Source organism: Camelina sativa, chromosome 15 (genome assembly GCF_030686135.1).
Source record: "Camelina sativa cultivar CO46 ecotype springtype chromosome 15, ASM3068613v1".
Classification (NCBI taxonomy): Eukaryota; Viridiplantae; Streptophyta; class Magnoliopsida; order Brassicales; family Brassicaceae; genus Camelina; species Camelina sativa.
This window is the reverse complement of record NC_141894.1, coordinates 19,944,109-19,958,029: the sequence shown is the minus strand read 5'-3', so window position 1 is coordinate 19,958,029 and position 13,921 is coordinate 19,944,109. Positions and strand designations below refer to the sequence as shown.

Genomic DNA, 13,921 nt, shown 5'->3' with positions numbered 1-13,921 from the left:
ACACCTTGTAAAGGCTTTTACAAGATTTTTTAAAGAGTTTTAAAAGGTTTTTTAAACAACTTGTAAACGCTTTTACAAGATTTTTAAAAAGTTTTTAAAAGGTTTTAAAAGGTTTTTAAAAGGTTTTTAAAAGGTTTTCAAATGGTTTTTAAAAGGATTTTTAAAAGGTTTTTAAACACCTTCTAAACCCTTTTACAATGTTTTTAAAAACCTTGTAAAACTTTTTATAAAATTTTTAAAAGGTTTTTAAACACCTTTTAAATGCTTTTAAAAAGTTTTTAAAAGCGTTTACAAGGTGTTTAAAAACCTTTTAAAGCATTTACAAGCTTTTTAAAAGCATTTACAAGGTTTTTAAAAGCGTTTACAATGTGTTTAAAAATCTTTTTTAAAAGCGTTTACAAGGTTTTTAAAAGGTATAAATTTCAATTTTTTGGCGGGAAAATTTTTCGATTTTGGCGGGGAAATTTTTTTTTGGCGGGAAAAAATAAATTTTTCGGGAAAAATTTTCGATTTTAGCGGGAAAAAAATTTTGGCGGGAAATTTTTTTGGCGGGAAAATATTTTCGATTTTGATGACTGTACATTCTTGCTGTCACTCAAAAAGGGTAATTTGGTCATTTTGTATATAAAGAGGGGTAGTTTTAAAAATGGTCAACATGAAGAGGTATTTTTAAAAAGATATGTGGAAAAAGGGGCATTTTTGAGAATGTATTTGACATATATATTGTTGGAGGATCTAAAAATCCATAACCTTAACGATAAATTTTAATTGTTATAGATGTCAAATCATAGAGGATTGTATTTATGTTAATTGATTATATCCATCTTGTTGGGGCAGCTAGCGGTGGGCTAGTGGGGTCCGCGGGACGGGTTGTCACATAAAAATCAATTTTTATATGACAACCTGTCCTGCGGACCCCACTAGCCCACCGCTAGCCGCCCCAACGGACCCCAAGCTGGCCCTGCAGGGCATCGATCCTAACCCCTCACTGGGCAAATGGAACTATTCATCCAAATCTACAGTAGGTTATTGGTGCACCAGGCGTCCCTCGAACCCTGGTCCCCACCCTTTAACAACCTTCCCACAGGACAAGCTGTCACCAATTGATCTGCAGGTCAATTGGTGACAACTTGTCTGTGGGAAGGTTGTTAAAGGGTGAGGGACCAGGGTTCGAGGAACGCCTGATGCACCAATAACCTACTGGTGGATTATGTGAGTTAGTCCACAGTGATGGGTTAGGATCGATGCCCTGCAGGGTCAGCCTATGGGGACAACTAGCAGTGAGGCTAGTGGGGTCTGCGGGACGGGTTGTCACATAAAAATCGATGCAATGCAGGGCCAGCTTGGAGTCTGTTGGACGGCTAGCGGTGGGCTAGCAGGGTCCACAGTGAGGCTAGTGGGGTCCGCGGGACGGGTTGTCACAAAGCCAAATTTGGAGTAACTAATTAAATTGTAGTTTGAGGGATTTTTTTTTTCAATCTTTCTGTCCAGAGTCCAGTTCCCAAAATTTCACTATATATAAAAATACAAGCCAGTTCTTGAAAAGTGTCAGCAATTAATGGATGTCATTCTTAAAAATGAGTTTGGCATAAACCTATTTATGGAGTGTAAGATCTTGTAAGTTGTAACAAACATCTCATTTACCAAGACTATTTAAAAGGGTCAACCTGATCAAAAACAATGAGATCCGGGTTCGTCACCACTGTTTTAGTACGGGCGCGCAATCTTGCATCTGGGGCTGAAAGTTTTGGTCTTATTGTGTCATCTATCAACGAAACCTTTGGTGTCGATGCTTTGGAGAAATGTTTATTTCGTTTAATCATCTGCTCTTTTAAATAAATTAAATAAGTATGTTGTTATTCCTACAAATAGGACAACATATATTATAGTTTAACCATGGAGTTAAGCAATGGAAATGGAACTTGTGATTGCAATACAAAATGCTTATATGTTACACACTGATCGTTTAAAAATGAATAGGAACATCTAATTCTCAAATAAAGTTGATTGTTTTGTTAAAACCAACATATGTGAATTTTAATTTAACTATGCAAATTTGAAAAATAAATATGAATAGATTAGAAAGGCAAGAAATATAAAAGAAATATTTTTTATATAAATAAAATAAAAATTGAAAATAATGTTAAATATATATAATATTTTCTACATTAAAATATAGAATCAAACTCTTACAAGTAGAGATATAACAACATTTGATATTGGTAGGAGAGGAAGAGAGAATGTTTACTATAAGATGGTAATCCAAATTAGATAATGGAGATGAATCTTTAAAAAATATAACAATGTAATATCTATATATATATAATACTTTCTAAATTAAAATATAGAATCAAACTCTTACAACACATATGAGATATAACAACATTTGATATTGGTGGGAGAGGAAGAGAGAATGATTACTTATAAGATAATAATCCAAATTAGATAAAAGAGATAAATCTTTTAAAATAAGAACAATGTAAAATATATATCATGTAGTCTCTAAAATTAAAATTTAGCATTAACAATTTACAATGATATTTCATTTTTTTTTACAACCCATACAACAAAAATAAGAAATCAAAACAAAAAATGAAAAATGATTTGAGGTATTGTAGAAGAGAATCAGAGAATGTGAAAATGAGATAGTAAAAGAATGTCAATATGAGAGAATGATAGATTGAGAGAATGCTTATTTATATGATAAAAAATGATGGAAGTTACATTTAGAAATATGGAGTTATAATAGTAATTTATTGTGTTTGAATAGAATTGAGTGGTAGAATATGATTAATGCATAATTTATTTTATTTTCAGTTATAATTTTATTTTAATGTGTGAGTTAAATGTATTGTGTTTATTGGATCTTAAATATTGTTTAAAGCAATTAGAAAGCAAAAAAAAAAAAAAAAAACATTAAATGAAAATCAACCAATAAAGAGAGACCAAAACCTTACTTTTATATATATGATATATTGCTTTAAACTTTGAAATGAGAAATATATTATAAACAATAATTTTACATGAGAAATATATTAATTTAGCCAACCAAAATATGAATATAAGTTTAGCCAACCAAAATAAATAAAAAATATTAAAATTTAACCAAAAATAATTTCTCTTGAAATATAATAAGTTAGTAGGAGGAATGAATTAATGTACAATTATTGGATAGGAGTTAAATTTGAGTTAAATGGAGTTACATGTCTTTAATTATAAATAAATATTTTAATTTTTTATAACCTAAAATAAAAGGAATTCTAAGTGGCTGAATCAAAATTCACATGATTTGGTTGTTTGTTGATATAAACTCAACACTTACACATAATATTTCAAAATAAAAAATATTACTTTTTAAGTGACAAACTAAATTAGTTTTCTTATAAAATTATATGAATTCTTCAATCTCAATAATTTTTAAAATCCCAAGGATAACTTATATTTTTTTGGTTTTCACTCATCAATTTAATTTATAGTGCTAGATTTCATACTAATGGTTTCATCTTTAGAGAATTTAGTGAAATGATATTTTTAAAATTATATTTTATTTTTATATTTAAGTTCCAGTTGAATATGTTTTGTTTTTTGGATCATTTTTTATTTTGATTAAAGACACAAAAAACCAATTGTTTAATTATGTTCTTTTTGTTTTCAAAAACCTCAAATCATAAAAAAATATATATATATATATTATAGAGAATTTGTTAAAAATGCCCCTTTTGATATATTCCTTTTCAAAAATACCCTCTTTTCTGGCCATTTTTATTTATGTCCTCTTTTAATTTTTAATGACCATTTTACCCTTAGATGAAAATTATTTTATTCAATAAAAAGAAAAACAAAATTTTCCCGCCAAAAAATTTCCGACATATTTTCCCGCCAAAAAATTTTCAAAAAAATGTTCCCGCCAAAATTTTTTTTGTCAAAAAACTTTTGATAAAAAATTTCGAAAAAAAAATTTTCCCGGCAAAATTTTTCCCGCCAAAAAAAATTTACAAGGTTTTTAAAAGGTTTTATAAGGTTTCTACCTTATAAAAGCCTTATAAACACCTTGTAAAGGCTTTTACAAGAATTTTTAAAGAGTTTTAAAAGGTTTTTTAAACAACTTGTAAACGCTTTTACAAGATTTTTAAAAAGTTTTTAAAAGGTTTTAAAAGGTTTTTAAAAGGTTTTTAAAAGGTTTTCAAATGGTTTTTAAAAGGATTTTTAAAAGGTTTTTAAACACCTTCTAAACCCTTTTACAATGTTTTTAAAAACCTTGTAAAAGTTTTTATAAAATTTTTAAAAGGTTTTTAAACACCTTGTAAACGCTTTTAAAAAGTTTTTAAAAGCGTTTACAAGGTGTTTAAAAACCTTTTAAAGCATTTACAAGTTTTTTAAAAGCAATTACAAGGTTTTTAAAAGCGTTTACAATGTGTTTAAAAATCTTTTTTAAAAGCGTTTACAAGGTTTTTAAAAGGTATAAATTTCAATTTTTTGGCGGGAAAATTTTTCGATTTTGGCGGGGAAATTTTTATTTTGGCGGGGAAAAATAATTTTTTCCGGAAAAATTTTCGATTTTAGCGGGAAAAAAAATTTTGGCGGGAAATTTTTTTGGCGGGAAAATATTTTCGATTTTGATGACTGTACATTCTTGCTGTCACTCAAAAAGGGTAATTTGGTCATTTTGTACATAAAGAGGGGTAGTTTTAAAAATGGTCAACATGAAGAGGTATTTTTAAAAAGATATGTGGAAAAAGGGGCATTTTTGAGAATGTATTTGACATATATATTGTTGGAGGATCTAAAAATCCATAACCTTAACGATAAATTTTAATTGTTATAGATGTCAAATCATAGAGGATTGTATTTATGTTAATTGATTATATCCATCTTGTTGGGGCAGCTAGCGGTGGGCTAGTGGGATCCGCGGGACGGGTTGTCACATAAAAATCAATTTTTATATGACAACCTGTCCTGCGGACCCCACTAGCCCACCGCTAGCCGCCCCAACGGACCCCAAGCTGGCCCTGCAGGGCATCGATCCTAACCCCTCACTGGGCAAATGGAACTATTCATCCAAATCTACAGTAGGTTATTGGTGCACCAGGCGTTCCTCGAACCCTGGTCCCCACCCTTTAACAACCTTCCCACAGGACAAGCTGTCACCAATTGATCTGCAGGTCAATTGGTGACAACTTGTCTGTGGGAAGGTTGTTAAAGGGTGAGGGACCAGGGTTCGAGGAACGCCTGATGCACCAATAACCTACTGGTGGATTATGTGAGTTAGTCCACAGTGATGGGTTAGGATCGATGCCCTGCAGGGTCAGCCTATGGGGACAACTAGCAGTGAGGCTAGTGGGGTCTGCGGGACGGGTTGTCACATAAAAATCGATGCAATGCAGGGCCAGCTTGGAGTCTGTTGGACGGCTAGCGGTGGGCTAGCAGGGTCCACAGTGAGGCTAGTGGGGTCCGCGGGACGGGTTGTCACAAAGCCAAATTTGGAGTAACTAATTAAATTGTAGTTTGAGGGATTTTTTTTTTCAATCTTTCTGTCCAGAGTCCAGTTCCCAAAATTTCACTATATATAAAAATACAAGCCAGTTCTTGAAAAGTGTCAGCAATTAATGGATGTCATTCTTAAAAATGAGTTTGGCATAAACCTATTTATGGAGTGTAAGATCTTGTAAGTTGTAACAAACATCTCATTTACCAAGACTATTTAAAAGGGTCAACCTGATCAAAAACAATGAGATCCGGGTTCGTCACCACTGTTTTAGTACGGGCGCGCAATCTTGCATCTGGGGCTGAAAGTTTTGGTCTTATTGTGTCATCTATCAACGAAACCTTTGGTGTCGATGCTTGGGCCGCTTAAAGAGGTGATTAGACGAAAGATGCCTAACCTTTATCATGATTCTGCACAAGCCAAAAGATTATTTTAACATGGTTGGGATGGTTCACATGACAAGCAACGCTACTAGTATAAGTCTTGTTAAATCTAAAAGAAACAAACCAAACATATGTGTTTTTAAAATAGTACTAGGTATCAACCCGCACTATGTGCAGAATAAATCGATTTAAATAAAATATTATGAGTAAACTTTTATTTGAGATTTAAGATTCGTTTGTATAAAACAAAATATATAAGTAAAGTTTTTTCGTTTATTCAAATTTGCGTTTATTTTCTGTAAAATATGTTTCACTCGTGAAATATTTGAACTTGGAAAAGAATTTTGAGGTAGTATAGAAAGTTTTGATGTCTTTTTGTATTTCTAAAAATCAAATTTACATATTTTATGTTTCACATTATTATCTATATCATTATACCATTAAATAGATAAAGCAATATTTTTAAACTAATTGATTTAATTTAAAATAATCCTAAGTTTAAAAATGCAATGAGAAAAACGATAAAAGTGATAAATAAATGAATAGTTTTTTTTTTCTTGTTTGTGAAATGTAATTTACTTTTAATAAGTAAATAGGTTATGTAAATGATAATTAAATATATTTTCGGATTTAATAGTTGATTAAATCTTTCACATTTAAAAACTAATAGAAACAAATATTGGCTCATAATATTTCAGTGGCATATTTATGTAAATAACAATAAAAAGTAAGAACATTTATTAAAAAAAGGTACAGAAACGACACGTCAGCTTTTTTTGTGAGAGTGCTTCTCTTTTAATATATAGCGGATATTTTTTTAAAAAGATACGATTTTACTAATTTAATAGCCATAAATATTTTTTCCTATTTCTTCTTCTTCTATTAGTCGAAAATTGATATTTATGAAATTGTAATATTAAGAAACCACATTGGAATAGGATTAGCGTTAATTCGAAACGGAACATCTTTCTTTTGTCTAAATATAAATATACAAGAGTGGGCTAAGGTTGAAAATAAAATAAAAACCTAAATTATGTGTGAAACAATGACGATGATCTTTGATCTTCCCCTGGATTTGGTTGAAGAGATACTCTCTAGGGTTCCAATAACTTGTCTAGGAGCAGTGAGATGCACATGCAAAAGATGGAACACTTTATCCAAAGATCGGATTATATGTAACGCACAAGCAAGGCATCAGTTTTTGGGGTTCATGGTGAAGGACTTGATGCTTTGTTCAGTGAGATTCAATCTCCATGGAATCATTAAAGAAGATGGTGAAGAGTTCGTTGATCCATCTATAGAGGAGTTAGATTGTTCACCTAATCAAGTTGGGATACGTGAAGTTTTTCACTACAATGACTTATTGTTATGCGTCACATTGGACAGTGTTGGATATGGGCTTTGCCCCCAACATTTACAGAAGCCCAAATAGAAGACCTTAGGAAGTTTTGGGCCTGAAGTCTTGGATTTAGCCCAAAAGATCGCAGGGGCAAAATCGTCATTTTACAGAGAGAGAGAAGAAACCCTAGGTCAATGGCCCACTATAAAAACCTGATGTCATTGTCACGTCAAGGGATCCACTTTTTGGGCAATTAGAGAGAGAAGAGCTATTATTTTCGTATTAACTGCGCTTAGCTCTTTAATTGTCATTTCCTGTATATCCTTCCTCAAAGTCTACGTTAATAAGAGGACCAGTTCCGATTTATTCCCATTAAGATTGGTATTATTTATATTGTCGATTTCCTACATCAACAGACAAGACTAGCCTTGTGGTTTGGAACCCGTATTTAAACCAAGCCAGGTGGACATCCAAGAAATGCTTACCACATATTAGATAGATATGCTCTCGGATGCAACAACAATTTGAACCGTAACCACAAAATCGTGAGGTATTTATGTGACTACGACGACCTTACTGGTGAGCAATCAATGGTTGAATGTGAAATCTATGGTCTTAACTCTAATTCATGGAGAGTTATAGATGTGTCTCCTGAACGAGATATATTGTTGCATGAACGTGCCAAAGCATCTTTGAAAGGAAGCACTTACTTTTTTGTGAAGGTAGGAAGAAGATTGGAAGATAATCCCTATGGCTCCTTGGTCTGTTTTGATTTCACAACAGAGAGCTTTGGACAGTTTCTTCATCTACCGTTTCATCAATATTACCATGATATTAAATCTCTCTCTTCTTTAAAAGAAGAAAAACTTGCGGCGTTAATTCAGTTCGATTGTGAAACATCTGAGGTGGAGATTTGGGTTACAGATAAGATTGAGCCCAATTCAGTGGTGTGGAGAAAGTTCTTAAAGATTGATTTGGAACCATTAAGGGTTTTTCGTTACCTCATGATCTTCTAGTTGCCAGTTTCTTCATTGAGGAAGTAAAGAAACTCGCCGTGGTTTTCGATGTAAATGAATGTAGAAAAACCAAGAAACTCGCCGTGGTTTTCGATTTAAAGGAGTGTATAAAAACCAAGAAAAACTACAACAGAGCTTTCATCATTGGAGAGAATCAATACTTGAAAGTAGTGGATTTGGGAGAACCCATGCACTACTTAGAATCTGCAAAGACCCCCAGAGAATGTCAATTGTTTTGTCCACATGTGTGCTCAAGCTCTTATGTGCCAAGTCTTGTGAAAATCAACCAAACTACTTGGGACAAAAGGAAGAGAAGAAGAGAAAACGAATGAACAAGCTCTAAATTCAACATGTAGGTGTGCAGAAGGGAATGAAGGTTTTACCAGAACAAAGGAGAAAAAAAGAAATTGTTTTTTTTTTTTTTTATCATATAGTCATATTTAAATGATCTGTCATGTTGGGATAAATTACATCAGGAGGCCGAATTAAATTGTTAAAAAAAAAATCTACCATTTCTCAATCCTATGTTTAAAAGTTTTCAGAGGTTTATTACAGTTTTCATATTGAACGGAATCAATAGTTTTGAATATTCTTTATACTACAAAGCACAAGTCACTCCACCAATAAAATTAAAATAAAATAATATAATTTTGGTGTATAGCACCGACTATAATACTAGTATTTTAATATTTCAAAAGAATAGTCTTGATTATCGGTTTTATGGCTTATTAGCGACCGAATTGATATTTTTGTGCTTTATATTCTCTCGATGATCTAATTCTTTCGTTAAAGGAGGGTTTGTGCCTTAACATCAACATGTTATAAAGGTCACAAGCTCAAGGAATACAGTAGAACCTCTATAAATTAATAAGGTCGGGACCATGAAATTTTATTAATTTAAAGAGGTTTTAATTTATCGATAAATTAATAATTATTAATTTATCGATAAATTAATAAAATATTAATTTATGAAGAGATTTTTAATTTTCATAATTTTGAAAATTATGTATTATAAAATAAGATACTTTTGTTATCATTCATATTTTTAAAAAAATTTCTTAATTTATTATCTTGTCTATTGTAATTGCTAAGTTTAGAGTTTAGGTAAAAATGATAGATGTTAGAAGTTTAGAGTTTAGAAGAAATTTCTATTAGTATCATTCATGGTAATGATGAAGTTGAATAAGATATTGTGGTAATTTTAAAACCAGTTACATATAAAGAAGCAATTATCTCATTTAGAACTTTTCTTAATTTTTGGATGTGATTTGAGAATACGACAATGAAAGATATTAGAGATGAGCTCCAATAAGAATGTAAATTCAAGAATATGCAAACAACAATAGAGTCATATTTCAGTATTTCACTAGATTTTCTTAGATATATATATATATATATATATATATATTAATATTATTTGATTATTAATTTATGATATTGATGGAACTATATTTTTACATAGGATTTCCAAAAAAAAATATTATCTTATTAATTTATCGAAATGTGTCATTTTTTACACCGGCCCAACTCGGAACCGGAAGAATTTATTAATTTATAGCGAGTATTAATTTAAAGAGTATTAATTTATAGAGGTTCTACTGTATGTAATCATAGTTAACTTTTCGAAAAAGGTATGTTCGAAGTATCTATGTAAATATATAGACTATAGTTCCATTTATAACATAAATTAATAATTATGTAAATTTAATTATATATAAAAGATAACATATGTTTAGAGTTTTTTTTTTTAAATGAATTTATGTTAGAATCCATTACCAATTTTTTTTCGTAAAAAATGTTATGGTCTGTTTTAAAACTATCTTACTTTGTTGGAGTGGATGGAACCTTGAAACAAGCGAAGTATCTCACAAACATTGTTACCCATTGTGTGCTCTCATGCTCCAAGTTCAATGTAGTTGTAATAAAGCTTTTATTTTTTTGAATAATTCGACAAGCTTCTTTAATCAAATGTTTTTTTATTGTTTTTACCTGGATTTCTTTTGATCTTCCAAATGCGATCTTCCAAAACCTACTTATGTAGTGTAAGATCTTGTAACAGATTATATAAACCTCATATCCCAATACTATTTAAAAGGGTCAAACTGATTTTTAATAAAAAAGAAAAAAAAAAGATCATGGTTCATGAGCATCGTTCTCTACTACGGATGTGATCTTGCATCTTGTGCCAAATTCCATGCCAAACTAGGGGTTGAAATTTTGGTCTTATTGTGAATATAAGTAAGGCATTTATCAACCAAACCCTGGGGTTATTGTTGATTTAGGCATTTGTTCTAACAAAACTTTCATTTTAGGTACTTTTATCCAAGCTTTCAAAATTGGGCATTTTTTGTGATAGCAAAAAGACAACATTATCCCTAGTAAAATTGGTGGTGCTTGAAAATGATCCACTGCAGAATTAACGCACGTTCTTCATCACAACCAACATGAAAAAGAGAGACATTCAGTCTTCATAAATAACGTAAATTAGCAATTGTTTGGTTTTCATTGTCAATCCTAAATACCAAAACAAGAAGTAGAAAAAACTAATCAAAATTACATATACTTATCAACCTTTGATCTCATAAGACAACTATACAACAGCTATGAAAAAAAAGAAATAAATCAGTCCTTTAAGCTGTCGACTTCTTGGAAAAGTTTTTTGCCTTTACAACTATCTCGTCGACGCCACCAACCATGTAAAAATGATTTGTTCAGGAAGATAATTAATAACAAGCAAACCATTAAACAAACATTGTCATATAAGCTCAAATATAGCAAGAAATCATAGAGAAAGGAAGAAATTCATGGACTCGAGTATGTATACCTCGTGAGTGAAGAGTTCGGCGGCTAGTAGAAGCCAATGTACTTAACAGAACTTACAAGGGGAAGAGTATTAAGGGAACGTAAATGAGGACAACTAATGTATTGGACCGAATCAAACACACACACATGTATTAAGAAAAACTATACCCTAAGGACTATTACTGAGGGAACCCCAAGTAGCTAGTTCACCGCACTCTTATTAAGGAACACTAAACCCTAAGGAACTACAACTGAGGGAACCCAAGTAACCAGTTAACCGCAGAACACTAAACCCTAAAGAAGTATAACAGAGGGAACCCCAAGCAGCTAGTTAACCGCATTTTTATTACGGAACACTAAACCCTAAGGAACTACAACTGAGGGAACCCAAGTAGCTAGTTAACCGCAGAACACTAAACCCTAAGGAAGTATAACTGAGGGAACCCAAACACCAAATGAAACACACATATTGTAAATGACATGACTACCAATGCGAGAACAGATGTTATATCTCCATCAAAACCACTAGAAATAACAATAAAATCCACAAATAATGATTTTTAAAAGGAAGTTCCACAAAAGTATGTATCACTATAAACTGTAACCCCATAAGTTTTAAAACATATGAGTTTTAATTTTCAATATTTTTACCTAAAAGATATGGACTCCAATCTCTGTTCTCAGCAACCATACGTGACCAAACAGAGAGGATATAATCATACATCTCTCATACAATCCAATTTTGATTCCAAGATTTCTTTTTCAGAATGCATCGAAGATGATTGATCGAACTCTAGATCCTAGATCAAACCACTACAATATGATTAGAAGCCTAGCCTTGCAAACATTTCAAATTAAAATCGAAGCTCAAACTAAATTTTCACAGCAAACTATCCAGGGATACATCAATATGCTCACAAAATCAAGATCACATGTATTCTAGAGTCTAGAGATGAATAAAATACCATTGAAAGGTGCGACGGTAAGTAGGAGCAGAGTACACAGCCATGACTTCCTTCCTTTTTATCGTTCTTCTTAATTTTTTGTTGCTCTGCATCGATCTTTCTCTTCCGTCCACCCTTTTCAGCTTTAGCTTCACTACTGTTGGTAGAAATTTCTTAGAAGTTAGAACTTAAGCTGCAAAAGCAGAGTGAGGAAAGTAGAAGCAACATAAGCAGAGTGAAGAAAGTAGAAGCTGCAAATGAAAAAACTGACCTCGATTAAAAGCTAAAACACAACCGAGCAGCTAATACTCAAACTTGTATTTAAAAGTAAAGACGACAAAACCACAAAATCTTCACTATCATCGACTGAAAAAAATCATATAACTAACTCGCCAAACACAAATTATGAGAAAACTAGAGAAAGGAATAGAAAACTCTAACCTTATGAGTAAGAGCGATAATTGTTAGTCAGATTTTGGCTAGAACAAGGGGAATCGCTCTTGTTCTTATCATGTGCGATGATAGCAGAAACTATGACCACAAGCCGGAGAAAAGCATTATTAATTATCTGCATACAAATAGGACAAAGCAGGTCCTTAAATTTCAAGCAATTGAAAGATCCGTCGCTCCAATCTCATAACCTCCGTCGCCACCGCTTCCTTCGCACCTTCACCATACAAGTATTTCTTCGGGTCAGGTTCCACTGTCGTAGATAGGTGGCTTGTGGAAAGGTTGATGACCCATCATCACCATTCACCGGTAACGACCATGCCAAGCTCGAAGGAATGGTCGCGTGCAGCAAACAACAAAAATCAATTAAAACCTCGAAATTTTTGATCAGTTTCTAGAGGGTAAATTCGTCATTCTTGTGTAAAATAAATGCCTATTTTGACAATCACGGACAAAAATGCTTAAATAGACAATACCTCTCCAAAAAAATGCTTATCTCATAATTAACTCACCAAACCCTTGGTGTCGATGCTAGGGGCCATGAAGAGGTGATTAGACATAAAATGCCTACCCTTAATCATAATTCACAAGGCAAAAGAATAGTTTAACATGGACAAGCCTTATTGCTTTGTCACAATTTCTGATATCACCTTCACATGACTTGGTAATACTATTTTGCTTAATTACTTTATAATAGAGGAATGAGGGGAGGAGTGCTGTCAAGAAAATTAGTTTGGTATAAAAGGTTTTCTTGCCTGTATTTATCGGAGGCTAAAACCCTTATATACATACTCATACAATAAAACCTAAGTACTTACATATATTGCACAACTAGACTTAGACAATAGGAATATTACATATATACACTTATATCTCTCAATACCCCACCCCCCTCCCTCAAGTTGGAGTATGAAAATCACAAATACCCAACTTGCCATGAAACTCATCAAACTCCTTTCGTCCAAGTGCTTTAGTAAGAATATCAGCAAGCTGTTTTTTAGTACCAACATATTGAGGAGCAATAACACCACAGAGGATCTCATCTCAGATAAAATGACAATCAACCTCAATATGCTTCGTGCGTTCGTGAAACACCGAATTCTTACTAATATGAATAGCCGACTGATTGTCACAATGAAGTGGGATCGAATAAGAACAATCAACACCAAGAAACATAAGCAGCTCCCGTAACCATAGAAGTTCACACACCGTTTCCGCCATCGAACGATATTCAGCCTCAGCCGAAGAACACGAAACCACATCCTGTTTCCTTGTGCGCCAAGAGACTGGAGAACCACCAAGCTGAATAAACCAAGCTGTGAGCGAGCGACGACTAAGTGAGCAACCAGCAAAGTCAGAGTCACACCACGCCGTAATACGCAGATCCGTACCAGCACGTAAGAGAATGCCCTGTCCTGGATTGTTCTTCAAATAACGAACCACACGAAGAGCAGCTTCCCAATGAAGCTCATGTGGAGCATAAACTGTGAGAGCATATGAAT

At 32.6% G+C, this 13,921-nt stretch overlaps 1 long non-coding RNA gene and 1 pseudogene across 1 annotated transcript; one reads left to right on the top strand and one right to left on the bottom strand.

Annotated features, from left to right (window-relative positions):
- Nucleotides 1-6,913: 6,913 nt before the first annotated feature.
- On the top strand, nt 6,914-8,555 carry LOC147926896 (putative F-box protein At3g20030 pseudogene; annotated as a pseudogene).
- Nucleotides 8,556-10,668: 2,113 nt separating this feature from the next.
- On the bottom strand, nt 10,669-12,932 carry LOC109129203 (uncharacterized). Its single transcript, XR_015581405.1, has 3 exons — nt 12,411-12,932; nt 11,991-12,162; nt 10,669-10,894 (listed from the first exon to the last, which is right to left on the bottom strand). It is a non-coding gene; the product is annotated as an uncharacterized LOC109129203 (long non-coding RNA).
- Nucleotides 12,933-13,921: the final 989 nt, after the last annotated feature.